The following is an 18,124-nucleotide window of genomic DNA, read 5'->3' as shown; positions in this document are numbered from 1 at the left end:
TACCACAAAAAAGAGTGAGAAACATGGTGAACAGTGTGTGGAAGACCAGAACACAAAGATACGATTATATGGCAGTGGTAACAGTGGTAGTGCGACCTCCAGACCAGATGTGAGGTAGCGCAGATCAGCAAATCGTAAGTAATTACTTTTTTACAGAAAAATCGCGAAGTGAACTGTTTAATAATCTAAAAAAAACGTATTTTCAAAGATCCCACTGATGTCTTAGAACCGGAGAAGGCGAAATCTGTATAGGATAAATAAAGTAACGAGCAGCAGGAAAAGGCAGTTTTATTTGTAAAACAAGTATTTAGAAAACTGTTGGTTTGCACATTTTTACATGGTTTTTGCATTTTCGAAAGTACCAGTTTTCACTATGTTACGATGATTTGAAAATGCGTCCCAGCCCGAGAATAGACATCCAGTGTATAAAAATAGTGAAATTAGCAACTTTGACTGGTTCTCCGTTGTACTGATTAACTGAAGTCGCTAACGCACAGCTATTCCAGCAAGATGGAACTTCATGAATGCTAAGCGACGCTTGTTGTGGTGTAAAGAGCGGCGTCGCTGGCAGGTGGGTGACTTGAAACGTGTGATCTGGAGCGATGAATCAAGCTGTGCCCTGTCGTGTGTAAGGGATTGCGTTTGGCGAAAACCTGGAGACCGCTACCTGCCCACTTGCGTAGTGCCTCACGTTAACCAGGGAGCAGGTGCTGATACGTTACGGAGGTGTCTCGCGTGGTTTAAGTCTGGTGCCCACCTTGCGCTTAACAAAATACTAAGTGCGGAAGGGCTTGAACACATTTTCCAGTCACGTGCACTGTGTGCAGCAGACAAACAGTTCGGCGACGATGAGTGCTAACGTCAGCATCACTGTAATTATATCAACACTTATATATATTTTTTTAAAGCATCACAGTGCACTCTGCGGTAAAGCAGCGTTCGTTAGGCAATGGTCCTTGAGACAATGTTGCTGTTTGTTGTTATAGTCTTCAGTCCAGAGACTCGTTTCATGCATCTCTCTGTGCTACTCTATCCTGTGCAAGCCTCCTCATCTCCGAATAATTACTGCAACCTACATACTTCCGAACCTGCGTAGTATATTCATCTCTTGGTCTCCCTCTACGATTTTTACTCTCCACGCTTCCTTCTAATAGTAAAGCCATGTCTCAGAACGTGTTCTACCGACCAATCCCTTCTTCTAGTCAGGTCGTGCCACGAAAGTTCTCTTCTCCCCAATTCTATTCAGTACCTCCTCATTAGTTGCGTGATCTACCCATCTAATGTTCTGAATTCTTCTGTAGCACCACATTTAGAAAGCTTCTATTCTCTTCTTGTCTAAACTAGTTATCGTCCATGTTTCACTTCTGTTCATAGCAACTCCACGCAAATACGTACAGAAAAGACATCCTGGCACTTAAATCTATACTCGATATTAACAAATTTCTCTTCTTCAGAAACGCTTTCCTTGTCATTGTCAATCTACATTTTATATCTTCCCTATTTCGATAGTCATCAGTTATTTTGCTTCCCAAATAGCAAAACTCGTTTACTACTTTAAGTGTCTTATTTCCTAGTCACTCCATTATCATCGTTTTGCTTTTGTTGATGTTCATCTTATTTCCTCTTTTCAGGATAGTGTTCATTCCGTTCAGCTGCTCTTCCAGGTCCTTCGCTGTCTCTGACAGAATTACAATGTCATCGGCAAACCACAAAGTTTTTATCTCTTCTCCACGGATTTTAATTCCTACTACAAATTTTTCTTTTGTTTCCTTTACTGCTAGCTCAATATACAGACTGAATAACATTGGGGATAGGCTACAGACCTGTCTCACTCCTTTATCAGCCACGTCTTTCCTTTCGTGCCCCTCGACTCTTCTAACTACCATCTGGTGTCTGTACAAATTGTAAATAGGTTTTCGCTCCCTGTTTTTACACCTGCCACCTTTAGAATTTGAAAGAGACTATTCCAGTCAACACTGTCAAAAGCTTTCTCTAAGTCTACAAACGTTAGATATGTAGGTTTGCCTTTCCTTAACCAATACCTTTCGCGAAATGGACTTGCCCGCCCAGACTCCAGCCCAGAACCTAATGGATCACCTTTGGGAAGAGTAAGAACGTTTAATTCGCCTCAGACACCAGAGTCCAACATCCTGCTTCCTCTGTCCTCGTGTCTTGAGGAATAGTTGGCAGCCATTACTGCAAAGACATTCAGACATTTCGCTGAAAGTATCCATATCCGAATATAAGCCGTCATAAAGGCGAACGTTGAACATATCCCATATTAATATTCACCTATAAGAGTCGACGAGAGCAAGAATCATGGCACAACAGCACATCCATCCAAGTTGCTGACAAGAATAGCACACAGAAGAATGGAAAAGAAACCTGAGGGTTTGTTAGATGATGATCAGTTTGGCTTTAGGAAAGGTAATGGTTCCAGAGGGGCAATTCTGACGATGCGGTTGATAATGGAAGGAAAAGTCGAGAGAAATTAAGACACGGTGGTAAGATTTGTCGGCCGGGAAAAAGCGTTCGACAGTGTGAAGTGAAGCGATATGTTCGAAATTCTGAGAAAGATATGGATAAGCTATAGAGCGTGACTGGTAATATACAATGTACAACAACCAAGAGCGGACAATAGGAGCTGAAGACCAGGAGCGAAGTGAATGCTTTAAAAAGGTTGTAAGACAGGGATGTAGTCTTTCGCCGCTGTTCAATCTGTCCGTCGAAGACGCAATGACGAAAGCAAAATTGTTCAGGAGTGGAATTAAAATTCAAGGTCAAAGTATATCATTGTTGAGATGCGGTGGCCACATTGCTGTCCCCAGTGAAGAAGAATTACAATCTAATGGTCTAATGACTATAGAATATCAGGTACGGATCTGGTGGCTGGGGTAAGAGGAGCATGGGAGGGGGGGGGGGGTATCTTCCCCCGGCGGCAATTTCAGGGGCACCAAATTCATATTTTTGAAGAAAAGAAAACTTTTTTCACAAAGCGCCTAGCATCTACCGTACGTTGGTCTATCGAATGTTCATATGATTTTGAAACGTAATACTGTTGGTTTTTGAACATTTTTGAACACATTCTCTCATAAAAGTTTTCTGGGTGTGGTACCGCGTCATAATGTACACAACTACTGCTGCTGGAGAAAAACCAACGTTTAGGCCTCGGTTGCAGCTGCCGTCTTCTGGGTCTTGACCAGTAGATCTTGAAGAAGGCAGATGCAATCGTGGCCGAATCGTTGGTTTTTCTCCAGCAGCAGTAGTTGTGTACATTATGACGCGGTATTACACTCAGAAAACTTTTATGTCGACTGACTCTGCCCGCGGAAGCCTACGCAATTAAATTGTAAGTTGATTTCTGAACGAATCGTAAGCAGATTTTTGAGTGCGTGATGTCTCTGCCAGTGGAATCTCCGTCGCATCTAGAAATAAAAAACTAAAAAACTTTCTGCAGACAAAAGGCGAGGGGGCTGACCGAGTTGAGTCGAATAAACCCGAACGGGTGAATGCCATCCGCTTAATGTGACTGGCTACATGTGCGAATGATAAGCGTGATTACAATCATTAGCGAGATACATAGATTCAGACTACCACAGTGAAAATAAACGACTAACAGGAATGACAGGTAAGAAATATTACGAATTATCTTCTCGGTGTATCCAAGAAAGTGAAATTTTGACAGAAAATTTTGGCCAGATCGCTACACTACTAATGGCGAGCTGCACAGCCCTTGGTTAGCAGCCGCTTAATTGTATTCTCGGAATAGCGCGGAAAACGCGTTGTACGTATACGTAATAACGTCTACGTGAATAGTTACGGAATTAGTGACGACATGATGGTTTGTTAGAACGAGGAAAGAGAGGACACGGGGACATTACACAAATTACATGGAAGAATATGACAATTGCCAATTTATATAAAAATTTCGTACTACTAGTATTTTTCGATCTCATGCTTGAGAAACTGGAGCATATGAATGAAATGTAAAACTTCTTCCTAACCTAAAACTCTAAAACTTTTTGCATGTAGTATCCTTAACAAGCATTTGATATTGATATTTCGTGAATTATATTCTGTCGTGTTATTTTTGTAAACGAGGTAGATAAAAACGACCATTTGTGCCAAAACAGTTTCACTTATTTGGCATGTTTTAGAATCGCTGCAATATTAGAAAGACCTATTTCGTTTTATCTAACTGACAGTGACAAAATAAACGTAATCAAAAGAAAAAATCACACTAGTCTCGGGTACTATTTGTTTCGACAGCTTTTTCAGTATTATACAATGACATTTTTATTTTTCATATAGTAAAACGTTTGATGAGGTAGTAGATTCTTTCACAGAAAGGAAAGCACGCCGTGTAAAGCTGCAGCACGATTAGATACAAAAAAAAAAAGAAGGATTCAAGAAATGTGTACTGTTCCGCTTTCCTCTTGTTTTTACTGCTCCCCTCCCCTCCCCCCCCCCCCCCCCCCACCCGCCACACGTGCGCTGCGCTGGGGCCATCCTATATAATGGGCTCCTGCCAGCATTAGTTGTGTACACGCGTTAGCCGCTCCACGTATTGCGCAAGTTTCTGTCTAGGCGGCGAGCGAGAGCGTCCCAGGTAAGTGGTAGCGATGGCCTTGGAAGCTGCTTGCCAAGCGATCGTCTCGCCAGATTGTCGCACTTCTCTGCCTCGCCAGTGTACAAACCCGCGATTGTCTGGGTATTCATTTTGTCGGTTTTCTGTTCCATACGGGAAAGAAAACTGGCCAGTTGTGAGTAGGCCTCGCGCTGTGAGGGTTCTGTACAAATTTCGTTGTGTACAATGACAGTTCATCCATCCCGACAACCGAGAATATGGAGAATTTTTGCCTGTTACCGACACTGATACGCCAGGTATCAGTCCCGAGAATTCCAAGATTTTCGAGAATCTTTGAATTTTAAGTCTGCTCGACTATGAAAGTAACATTATTATGTAATTTACTAAAGACGCTTGCAAATCCGTCAATTGCTTGTTGTGAGTCGCGAAATAAGATGAGAACATCATCAACATAATGTTTGTAGTATACTATACATGCGGTAATTTCAGGGCGACCTTTGAAGAATTTTTTTTTTCATATTGTTGACGAAAATATTTGACAGTGTGCCTACTAACGGAATCGCGTTTGAAGGTAGATCTGGTTTTGAAAAGTAAAGCAGATGTAGTTTAATATAGTTTCTATTAACTCGAAAATTCCTTTAATTTCCCCAGGTGGAAATGTCTTTCCTTTAATGACTGCTACAGTTTCGTGCGTAGGATTGATATACATGTTTGGCATGCCAAGCAAAGCGAACGTCGCATTAGTAGGGTTTCATGCATGTCTAATCTCTTCCGCAAATTTGTAACTGTTTTTTTACAGAGCAATTGTTTCGAAAGGTATGACAACCTCTTATAAGGAACCTCTCGAGTGGGGGGCTGCAAGTTCAGTATTTAGGAAAGTTCGTTCTAAAGTGTTGTGCTACTAATTATGAGAGAAAAGTATTCGCTGCTAATGACTCACCATGTGCATTAGGAGGACGACAGAAAATGAGTGTCTGGGAGGTGCAGAGATCAACCTGACGAAATGGACATCGTTGACATTCAAGAAATATTCGGAACAAACTATTAACTTGCACCATAAACATCAAATGAAAAATGGCGCTCCACAGTGATCACAAAGGTTCGCACCATCGTCTGAGGTGAACCCCTTGCAGTTAGCGCAGGACGTCCAGCTGGATATCCACTCCTAAGGACTGCATACAGAATCACATTGGTGTAATGGGGTGATGAGATATGATGTAATGTGACGGTATGCAACTAAATGCGAAACAGAGTATCGTCGAGTTTTTCGTGAAACTATGCTTTAAGGCGTAGCTGCAGATAGTGTGATAATATGATTTATAGGCACGGAAAAAACAAACATCCAGAGGCGGAATTTATCCAGTGGTTCCAGGTGATATGAACTGCAATGTCGCACTCTTTTTTGGGAGGGATCGCTTGTTCTATAGGAATATGAGTTTTATGTGCAGACCAGTAATCAAGCAAGTTATTTTGACCGGGTGTTGGCCAAAAGCAGTGCTCATCCCATTGCTGTAGTTCTCGTATGCCCATTTTCCCACTGTTGCTTGCTGTCACCTAAATACTCCCTACTGCCCTACTGGAAGAACACACACGTGGAAGAATCGAAGGGGGGAGAGCACCTCCAACTTCTCGCAGCATTATAAATAACTTTGCAGTCAATTTTCCATGCATTTTAACAGTCGGCATATCTGTGTACGAATGTGTTAAAGCATTGATGTTACTTGATCTTGATACAAATCTCTTTGGTACCTCTGATTTCCAGGATTCCTTTCGTATGCATTCCTCTTCAAACCCGATATGTCGGAGTTGAAAACAAATTATTTACTGAACGATGGTATAACTTTGTTTATCTCATCTGCCAAATTTCGGACGATTCCGCAGTCTGCTGTGCATCGTCAAGTTGACTCTTTGAGATTTCTTTATCTTACGTCTACCAATTCTGTAGCACTGTTTGAAGTTATGTAACCATCCACTGCTTCCCTTCAAATCACTGTAATCCATATCGCGGTCAATTTGAGGTGCGAAATGTAGATGGTCGCTAGCATTTACACTATGTGATCAAAAGTATCGGGACACCTGGCTGTAAATGACTTACAATTTCGTTGTGCCTTCCGTCGGGAATGCTGAAATTCAATATGGTGTTGGCCCACCGTTAGCCTTGATGACAGTCCAAAAAAGGACTACAGCGACTGTCATCAAGCTTCCACTCTCGCAGGCATACGTTCAATCTGGTGCTGGTAGGTTTCTTGGGGAATGGCAGCACATTCTTAACGGAGCGCAACACTGAGGAGAGGTATCGATGTCGGTCGGTGAGGCCTGGCACCAATTTGGCGTTCCAAAACATCCCAAAGGTGTTCTATAGGATTCAGGTCAGGAATCTGTGCAGGCCATAGCAGGGATGTTATTCTGTAACGACTCCGCCACATGCCGTGCATTATGAACAGGTGTTCGATCGTGCTGAAAGATGCAATCGCCTTCCCCGAATTGCTCTTCAACAGTGGGAAGCAAGAAGGTGCTTAAAACATAAGTTTAGGCCTGTGCAAGCACCCTCCGTAAGAAACACGACCACACCATAACACCACCGCCTCCGAATTTTAGTGTTGTCACTACACACGCAGGCAGATGACGTTCACCGTGCATTCGCCATACCCACACCCTGCCATCGGATCGCCACATTGTGTACCGTGATTCGTCACTCCACACAACGTTGTTCCACTGTTCAATCGTTCAATGTTTATGCTCCTTACACCAAGCGAGGCGTCGTTTGGCAGTTACCGGCGTGATACGTGGCTTGTGAGCAGCCGCTTGACCATGAAATCCAAGTTTTCTCACCTCCAGCCTAATTGTCATAGTACTTCCAGTGGATCCTGATGCAGTTTGGAATTCCTGTGTGATGGTCTGGATAGATGTCTGCCTATTACACATTACGACCCTCTTAAATACGACACCACATATTGCACTGTCTCATCTTGCAGAAACGCTAATACTTCATCTGCCACTTCTTACTCACTCTCCGAAATTCCTTGGGTTCCTTTCTGAAGGAATGTCAACTTCGGCAACTGTCGTTGTAGATATAACGCAATGTGTGTTTTGTTCATCGCCGCCTTTGCTCTGCTTTGTCAACACCTCTAACAAAGTAGCACCGTTCTGAGTTACTCGTCGACGAAGCAGTTCAATTGCGCTCCGTAGCCTAAGGCTGTGCTCACCATTGGACACCTCCGGTCCCGCCCACTGTTGCCATTGGCAGCCAATGTTGTGATTACCTGGCAGACAATATATGGGGCGTCGAATGCTGTAAACATCATCTGCCTTTTGCGACCGCACACACAAGTGGTTCCTTGTTGGTAGATTATTGATCGTTTTCTGCATGATGTAACTAGGTTTTATCTATAACGTTAACTGTTTGTCTGGCGGCATTGTTTTTGTGCGTTCTAATCTATAGATGTAGAGATGGTGTTTTGAGATTCATTATTCTGAAACTGTCTTTATCTTTCTTACCGCTGAATAGAAACCAGATTCTGTCTACACCTTTCCCGAGTTTATATGCTGGGTTATTACTAATTTCCATAATATTTTCCGAAAATAATTTGCTAAACGTGTCAGTATAATCACCATATGTATATGTACACAGGGTGCTCCAGTTCCGATACGACCGTTTGTATGAAATTCCTGACTGCAATGCTGTCACATAGCGATTTGTGGCGCTACGACCGTTGAAATTTAATAATGAGCTATGTAGAAAGCCGAAGTGCTAACACGGCTGCAGCACGCATTCTGGTCGCACATGTAAACAGTACGTGTCTGACGCTCGTTGGAAAATGGCACTGCAGCAGTGAGGCCACATCACGTTTATGAGTCCTCCACTGTTTTTGAGTGAGAATTCGCCGAATTTAACTTAAATACCACCGCTACGGTCGCAGGTTCGAATCCTGCCTCGGGCATGGATGTGTGTGATGTCCTTAGGTTAGTTAGGTTTAATTAGTTCTAAGTTAGATCTAAGAAGTTAAGTCGATAGTGCTCAGAGCCATTTGAACCATTTAACCCAAATACCGAGAGGCAGGTTCCCTGTCGCTCCTCCATGATGACATCCCAGCCCACAAAGCGAAGACCGTGAGCGAGTTTATGGCCAGCATACGGATCGTAGTCCTGTATCACACAGTAATCGCTGCATTTGGCCCCAGACGACTTCTGCTTGTTTCACAAATTCAAGTTGGCAACGAAAGTACACTACTATGACGCAGTTAAGTTCATTCAAGAAAATTGTACTGCAGTACCAAACGCAAATCCAAAAAAGGACTACAGCGACGGTTTCAAAATACTTTTAAAACTATTTAGGCTGTGGTTTGGTGCAGGGGGAGGCTGTTTTGAATGAATAAAGTGATTTTGTAAACATAATCCATGACTCTTTTTATTCATAGCCACACTCCTGGTGCACAGTGTGTAACGACCAAAATTTAAAGATTAAAAACAGTCTTGATCGCAACTTTTTATTTTTATTGGAGTAACCGGTTTCGATTCTATTTAAGAGTCCACGGCAACCCTCGATGTATCTTTGCGAGTAGCGTCTCCCTGTCGATTTAATAACCTTTGGTGCATCTTCGCAGAATAGACGTAAGAGAGCAGCATACTTTTAGCTGATCTTAAACCAAGTAACTTTTACAGCTTATATTTTATGACGAATAACCATTTATAATGATGTTACGATGTAATTTAACTATAACGCACTTTATATCTACCTCTTGTGCTTACCTAATCATAGACGTCTTTCTCATTGGCTAGCAGTGATGTCACACTCAGGACGGTGGGCATGACCAGCCTATTTAATAACCGTTCCCTCCTTGTTCGATTAGCAGTTATTCCGGCGTCGAGGGTCGGCGCAACTTGCTCGACGGAGTCCACCCACTATTCTGGGTATATTTATTTATTAGTTCTACATTTTGTTGTATATACTTATTATTATAACGAGCTCTCTGTCTGGTAATGTGTTTCTTCGGAGTATGAAGATGGTTCTTAAATAGAATCGAAACCAGTCACTCCAATAAAAATAAAAAGTTGAGATCAAGACTGTCTTTAATCTTTAAATTTTAATCTTAAGGATGACTGATAATGTTTTCGAAAAGTTTCATGTTCACTGACTAGTCAGGTACTAGGAAACCTTAAGAAATTTAGAGGGATGAGAACTAAAATCATGAAGCTCAACATGAAAATAAGCTTCAATAAACAGTGTATTGCAAATTTTGTTGTTCCTAGTTATGTCAAGATTAATATTAAAGCAAATTCTCCTGTAATTCCATTTGTACAACGAAAGAGCAGCTTTTTATGGATAAAATCAGAAATCCGAGATACTTTTAAGACGAAAGATCGTTTAAATAATGAAATGTACTGGTTACAACTATTGCTAAGTAGTCAATTGCCACATCTTTTCTAAAGAACTATTTGTCATTGATGAAAAGATACATTTTATGCATGATCATGTTCTACATAAACATCGTACAAAAATAGAAGTTGTTATTAATAAACAACATGGAGGCTCGTTTGATCACCCATATAACTTACATAACTTTTATCCCAGAGTTTCAAATCTCACCGACATCCAATTTACTACAGGTGAAACATTATTACTAAATAAAGGTCTAAAATATAATTTAAAAAAATGGTTCAAATGGCTCTGAACACTATGGGACTTAACATCTGAGATCATCAGTCCCCTAGAACTTAAAACTACCTAAACCTAACTAACCTAAGGACATCACACACATCCATGCCCGAGGCAGGATTCGAACCTGCAACCGTAGCGGTCTCGCGGTTCCAGACTGTAGCGCCTAGAACCGCTCGGCCACTCTGGCCGGCAAAACATAATTTAAAGCATAATTTAAATCATGATAATACGAAACGGATAATTGCAGAGGTAAAGGTGGCCACGAAAAGTCCTAGAGCTAACAAATCAGAAACATGTAAAGTAGTTTTAAAAACGAAAGATTTCATTACTAATGAAAAAGTAGACATAAAACGAACAAGGAATCCAATATAATTAAAAATATTAATAGAAAATTGCTTTCAGGTAATGCTATTGTCATCAAAGCAGATAAAGGAAACACCTTAGTAATTATCAATGAAGCCGATTACATCTCGAAAACTCTAGCGTTTTTTCAAGAAAATGAGATAAATGAAATCAATAGAGAACCAACCCCAAAATTTCAAACTAAGGTAAGAAAACTGATTGATGACAATAATATGCTATTTTCACCTAGTGAAAACATGGCTTAGAAGGTAATGAATCCGCAATTACCCAAATAGCGATCTCAAGTGAAGATTCATACATAAAATAGGCCGATCCGCCCAGTTGTGAATAATATGAGTTGTCCCTCACAGAAACTTAATTAAAAATTGAATGAGATCTTAAAGTCCTTTTACGTCTATCAAAAATGCTTAACATTAAAAACAGTTATGAACTGGCATAGGCAATTTACAATATAGATATACCCGATGGTGCTACACTTGCCTCACTTGATGTTAAAAATAAAACATATCAATAAATTAAACAATTGGTATTATTAAAAATAATGTCTTACAACACAAGATTATAGATACAGAAGAGATTATAAAGTTTATTAATCTACTTGAACATACGTTAGCTTTTAACGGCAACTCTCGATGTACCTCCACTAGTACCGTCTCACTATAGATATAACAACCTTTGATGCATCTTTCCCAGAACTGACATTAGACGGCTACGTACATTTGGCTGATCTCAAGTGTTTAACCTTTACAGTTTATGTCTCATGACGAATAAGGAGACTTACGTAATGCTACGATATAATATAACTATAATTCAACATGTTATATCGACAGAGGCCATTGGTCCTCGTCAATTGTAATCTCTGACAGCACTGTAGACTACCACATCGGAATAGGACGCCGTTTCCACGGCAACCCTCGATGTATCTTTGCGAGTAGCATCTCCCTGTCGATTTAATAACCTTTGGTGCATCTTCACAGAATAGACGTTAGAGGGCAGCTTGCTTTTAGCTGATCTTAAACCAAGTAACTTTTATAGTTTACATTTTATGACGAATAATCATTTATAATGATGTTACGATGTAATTTAACTATAACGTACTTTTTGATCTACTTCTTGTGCTTACCTAATTATAGACGTCTTTCTGATTGGCTAGCAATGATGTCACACTCAGGACGGTGGGCGTAACCAGCCTATTTAATAACCGTTCCCTCCTTGTCCGATTAGCAGTTATTCCAGCGTCGAGAGTCGGCTCAACTTGCACCACAGAGTCCACCCACCGTTCTGGGTATATTTATTTAGTAGTTCTACGTTTTTTAATATATACTTGCTATCCGGTAATATGTTTTTTCAGAGTCTGGTTATTAAATAGAATCGAAACCGGTCACTCCAATAAAAATAAAAAGTTGAGATCAAGACTGTTTTTAATCATTAAATTTTAATTTTAAAGATCGCTGATAATGTTTTCAAAAAATTTATGTAACGACCAAGATATTTGCCTTATCCGCTTTGGCGGTCAATGCATTATGCTGTTTAAGTTTACGGTTAATGTCGTGACATATTACAAGCTCAAAGTAGTTAGCTCTATTGCGAAATAAAATTATTTTTGACTGAACCTAAAGTTGCGCAATCAGCGCCCTGTGGACATGGAGAAACTACGAGTAGTAATGTCGCATTTGTCAGAGTCTTCTCTGTCAGTGTGTTTCCCAAAAAGCGACCCGCATCATCGCTCTAATGACTCCCCGTTCCTCTCTGTTAGGCTTATATGTCGTCCTTCGCGCGTCATTTTGTTCTCTTCAAAGCATCGTGGTCCGTTGTGCCACCAGGTGGTTTTATGTCACGTTGGGCAGCGTTCTTAATATTTTGGTTCACTGGCGAACGTAGATGTAACTAACGAAATACACAGGAAAGGGGGGGGGGGGGGGTTGTCATAACGTCTCGATCCATTTATAACAAATAACATATGCATTTACATAATAAATAATTCTAAGAAATTTCTGTGATAATGTTAGCCTACCCTTTTCTTCAGGTAATTCGTTTAAAAAGTAATTAAAAAGAATCCTTACGATAGAAGAACATATGACTGATGTTAGTATGTGATTATGCAGTTTGTCTTATCTGGAGGTACAGCTAATGACAATAGAAAGAAGTCTAATCGCATCAACTCGCCAACTAAGCAACTAGTTAGATGTATCAAAATCAACGGTTTTGGAAGTTTTACACTTTACGCTAAAGAAAAGGGTGTACCACGTTCGGGTTATTCAGAAATTAGACCATGAAAAGTACGCATGTTGCAAAGCTGCCTGTTAAGATCTGATAGAAGCTGTACTGAAAGGACACCATACGGAGCGCGTTTTATTTATTGATGAGGCCACATTCCACATCTGTGGAAAAGTTAATGAACCTGACTGTCGCAAGTGTGGTACGGAGCCACCTACGCTGCCACTGAACGGAACCAGCCAGAAGTGAGAGCACGACTGGCACTCACCAACATTGCAATCTCTGTGAACTCTTCATTTTTGCGCCGGCCGAAGTGGCCGTGCGGTTAAATGCGCTGCAGTCTGGAACCGCAAGACGGCTACGGTCGCAGGTTCGAATCTTGCCTCGGGCATGGATGTTTGTGATGTCCTTAGGTTAGTTAGGTTTAACTAGTTCTAAGTTCTAGGGGACTAATGACCTCAGCAGTTGAGTCCCATAGTGCTCAGAGCCATTTGAACCATTTGAACGATTTTTGCGCAAGAGACAGTTACAGGAAACAATTAACCTCGAAATCCTGGAAGCACAACTTGAACAGGAGTCAATGGCCTACAGTGTTGTGGGTTGGCAGGAGAGCCAACACCGGTATGAGAGGAAGCCGAAAGGCACGCGTTTTAGCTCACGCAGGCTCGCGTGAGGTCTGGAACAGGACAAGGAAATTAGACTGTAGAAAAAACTGACGTAGCTGGTGGAATACTTAACTTTAATCCATAAATGGTGAACGTCGCTCTTGACGGTAAATGTTTTACAGTATCAATAGTAACTGGTAATGGCGCCTTGCTAGGTCGTAGCAAATGACGTAGCTGAAGGCTATGCTGACTATCGTCTCGGCAAATGAGAGCGTAATTTGTCAGTGAACCATCGCTAGCAAAGTCGGTTTTACCACTGGGGCGAGTGCTAGGACGTCTCTCTAGACCTGCCATTTGGCGGCGCTCGGTCTGCAATCATTGATAGTGGCGGTACGCGGGTCCGACGTATACTAACGGACCGCGGCCGATTTAAAGGCTACCACCTAGCAAGTGTGGTGTCTGGCGGTGACACCACATACAGGACAAAGCTAAGAGATCTCCGGATCTAAGAGCTGAAATCCAGGATCCGGTGTCACCTGTTTCACAGGACATGCTACAGAATGTATTCATTTCCGTTCTTCAATGATGGAAGCAATGCTTTAAAATAACGCAAGCCCTGTAGAAGTGCTGTGAAAATTTATACATAGACTGACAATAAACATAGGTGCAGAGAGCTATAAGACTACCATACCATCAGAAATAAGCATGGACTACGGTAGCTTTCCTAGTAGCGCCGGTCAGTTAAGATCGTAACCGCGTTACCTATATGTTAGATTGTGTTACATACCTGTCAGGCGCTACTTCGTTTCGATCGTTTTGTTTTCACATCCAATTAGTGTTTCACTAGATTGCCTTATCAACCGGAAGTAGTAAACTGTCTAGAAACTGAGTGAGGATACCTAAAGGGCTGCGTAAGTTACGGAAGAATTTTGTTCTAGAAAGTTATCCTCTTGTCTGTTATTTAAAAATAAATAACATTTAAAACAAAATTGAAAATGTCATTCTATAATTCAGATTTTATTAAAATTGTTAATTTATAATGGGAAACAGACGTGGTGTAGTAAAAAATACAAAATACATATTTATCATACAGCGCTACCAAACACAAATTTCTCAAAAGAAAGGCAAAATTTAAAAAGGCAAAATGGAAACATAACAACCAATCGTTGAATACATCGTTGAGCTTATATAAAATACACTGATCACCTAGAAATTTGTGGTCACAGATCTGCTATCGATATAAACCAGTCTAGTCGATGGCAGCGTGACCTGGCTAGTCAGACACATAAGCAGTGCATGTAGTATCAGTGTCAGCTCCATCCGAGAGCAGAGCGAACAACACTCGCGATCGCTCCGAGTGTGACAGTGGGCAGATTGTGATGGCCCGGAGGCTCCGCACAACCATTTCGGAAACTCGTCGGGTGTTCGTGGTGTTTTGTGGTGAGTGTGCTCAATAGGTGGCGTAACAAAGGTAAAATCACGTCCAGACGTCGTGGGGTTGGGCGGCCACCCGTCATCACAGATGTGGGACGTCGTGAGCTGGCCAGACTGATAAAACAGGACAGGCGGCGAACTGTGGCGGAACCAACATCAGACTTTAGTCATGGGCAGAGAACAGGTGTGTCTGAACACACAATGCATCGAACACTCCTGACGATGGGCCCACGCAGTCGACGATCCATCCATGTGCCAATGTTAACACGACGCCATTCAGCAACTACGACTGAAATGGGCACGTGATCAGCAGCACTGCACATAGGCACCGTGGTGAAGCGGTGCATTTGCTGATGAATCCCGATGTGTTCTTCATTCCGATGGGAGGGCGCGAATCTGTCGTCTTCCAGTGGAACAGCTCCTTGACACTTGTACTGCGGGATGGGCAAAAGCTGGCGGCAGGTCCATTATGCTCTGCAGAACATTCACGTGGGCATCCGTGGGACCAGTGGAGCTCGTGCAAGGCACCATGACGGCCAAGAAGTATCGTACACTGGTTGCAGACGTACACCCTTTCATGAAGACCATGTGTCCCAATGGCAGTGGCATTTTCCAAGAGTATAATGCCCCATGTCCTAGGCCACGAGTGTGAAGTAGTCGTTCGAGGAACACAGTAACGAGTTTCAATTGATGTGCTGGCTCCCCCAACTCGACAAATCTGAACCCAATCGGACACATCTGGGATGTGATTGAACGTGGCGTCAGAGCTCATCATCCCCTTCCCCGTAATTTACGAAAATTAGGTGAGTTGTGTGTGTGTGTAGATGTGGTGCCGACTCCCAGCAGCGACCTACCAAGGCCTCATTGCTTCCACACCACGACACGTCGCAGATGTTATACACGCCATAGCTGAACAGACCAACTATTAGGTAGGTGGTCATAATGTTCTGGCTGAGCAGTGTATGTTTCTGTTATTAATATGTAACCTTCCCACTTGTCAATAATAACAGGAAACACTTGCCCTGATCGTGATGAAGGACGTTTTATTGATACAAAATAACAATAATTCTATAGATTTTTTATGTTTATTGTTATAAACTATAGTTGCATGAAAAGTTATTACTTTGGTTACGTAAAAGCTCATTGTTATCACTATTATCTAATTTTTATTACTTACTAGTGAAGCCGGCAATGCTTCGCAATTGCTAAATACGTATGGGAATTGGGTATACGTCATAGTCTTCTTCTGTCGCCCAGCCTCTCTCTCTCTCTCTATCCCTCTGGTCTTGCCCACTCCCTTTTTCCTCTTCTCCTCCTCCTTCCTATTTCTGTTTCACCTTCCCCCCACTGCCAGTACTCCTCTTATCCCACACTCTCTCTAACGCATCTCCTCATTCCTCATCTCTCTGTCCATGTTCTCCTTCCCCTTCTCTCTGACTTTATTCATTTTTATTGCAAATATTATGGAAATGGAAGAGGATGTAGATGAAGATGACATGGGAGATATGATACTGCGTGAAGAGTTTGACAGAGCACTGAAAAACCTAAGTCGAAATAAGGCCCCGGGAGTAGACAACATTCCATTAGAAATACTGACAGCCTTGGGAGAGCCAGTGCCGACAAAACTCTACCATCTGGTGAGCAAGATGTATGAAACAGGCGAAATACCCTCAGACTTCAAGAAGAACATAATAATTCCGATCCCAAAGAAAGCAGGTGCTGACAGATGTGAAAATTACCAAACGATCAGTAACGGATGCAAATGCTAACGCGAATTCTTTACAGACGAATGGAAAAACTGGTAGAAGCCAGCCTCGGGGAAGATCAGTTTGGATTCCGTAGAAATACTGGAACACGTGAGACAATACTCACCCTACGACTTATGTTAGAAGCTACATTAAGGAAAGGCAATCCTACGTTTGTAGCATTTGTAGACATAGAGAAACTTTTGACAATGTTGACTGGAATACTCTTTCAAATTCTGAAGGTGGCAGGGGTAAAATACATGGAGCGAAAGGCTATTTACAATTTGTACAGAAACCAGATGGCAGTTATAAGAGTCGAGGGGTATGAAAGGGAAGCAGTAGTTGGGAAGGGAGTGAGACAGGGTTGTAGCCTTTCCCCGATGTTATTCAATCTGTCTATTGAGCAAGCAGTGAAGGAATCAAAAGAAAAATTCGGATAGGTATTAAAATCCATGGAAAGAAATAAAAACTTTGAGGTTCGCCGATGACATTGTAATTCTGTCAGAAACAGCAAAGGACTTAGAAGAGCAGTTGAGCAGAATGGATAGTGAAACTTCCTGGCAGATTAAAACTGTGTGCCCGACAGAGACTCGAACGCGGGACCTTTGCCTTCCGCGGGCAAGTGCTCTACCAACTGAGCTACCGAAGCACGACTCACGCCCGGTACTCACAGCTTTACCTCTGCCAGTATCTCGTCTCCTACCTTCCAAACTTTACACAAGCTCTCCTGCGAACCTTGCAGTACTAGCACTTCTGAAAGGAGGATACTGCGGAGACATGGCTTAGCCACAGCCTGGGGGATGTTTCCAGAATGAGATTTTAACTCTGCAGCGGAGTGTGCGCTGATATGAAACTTCCTGGCAGATTAAAACTGTGTGCCCGACCGAGACTCGAACTCGGGACCTTTGCCTTTCGCGGGCAAGTGCTCTGCCATCTGAGCTACCGAAGCACGACTCACGCCCGGTACTCACAGCTTTACTGAGAGCACTGGCAGAGCACTTGCCCGCGAAAGGCAAAGGTCCCGACTTCGAGTCTCGGTCGAGCACACGGTTTTAATCTGCCAGGATGTTTCATATCAGCGCACACTCCGCTGCACAGTGAAAATCTCATTCTAGAATGGATAGTCTTGAAAGGAGGATATAAGATGAACATCAACAAAAGCAAAACGAGGATAATGGAATGTAGACGAATTATGTCGGGTGATGCTGAGGTAATTAAATTAGGAAATGAGACACTTAAAGTAGTAAAGGAGTTTTGCTATTTGGGGAGCAAAATAACTGATGATGGTCGAAGTAGAGAGGATATAAAATGTAGACTGGCAATGGCAAGGAAAGCGTTTCTGAAGAAGAGAAATTTGTTAACATCGAGTATTTATTTAAGTGCCAGGAAGTCGTTTCTGAAAGTATTTGTATGGAGCGTAGCCATGTATGGAATTGAAACATGGACGATAAATAGTTTAGACAGGAAGAGAATAGAAGCTTTAGAAATGTGGTGCTACAGAAGAATGCTGAAG

At 42.0% G+C, this 18,124-nt stretch overlaps 1 protein-coding gene and 1 long non-coding RNA gene across 4 annotated transcripts in view; both read left to right on the top strand.

Annotated features, from left to right (window-relative positions):
* LOC126424544 (uncharacterized) overlaps positions 1-18,124 on the top strand; it is a 227,052-nt gene that overhangs the window by 46,190 nt on the left and 162,738 nt on the right. The gene's annotated exons all lie outside the window — the stretch shown is intronic.
* Positions 4,548-18,124, top strand: part of LOC126424543 (cytochrome P450 4g15-like) — a 176,315-nt gene continuing 162,738 nt past the window's right edge. Inside the window, exon 1 of one of the 3 annotated variants that reach the window (XM_050087286.1) lies at positions 4,548-4,609. The gene's annotated coding sequence lies outside the window, so the exon portion shown is untranslated. Of the gene's footprint in view, positions 4,610-9,464; positions 9,500-18,124 lie in introns of those variants that run through there. The other 2 variants (XM_050087288.1, XM_050087287.1) reach the window with 2 other exon arrangements.

This window comes from Schistocerca serialis, chromosome 10 (genome assembly GCF_023864345.2).
Source record: "Schistocerca serialis cubense isolate TAMUIC-IGC-003099 chromosome 10, iqSchSeri2.2, whole genome shotgun sequence".
Classification (NCBI taxonomy): Eukaryota; Metazoa; Arthropoda; class Insecta; order Orthoptera; family Acrididae; genus Schistocerca; species Schistocerca serialis.
The sequence above is the reverse complement of the archived record's forward strand: the minus strand, read 5'-3'. Positions and strand labels throughout refer to the sequence as shown.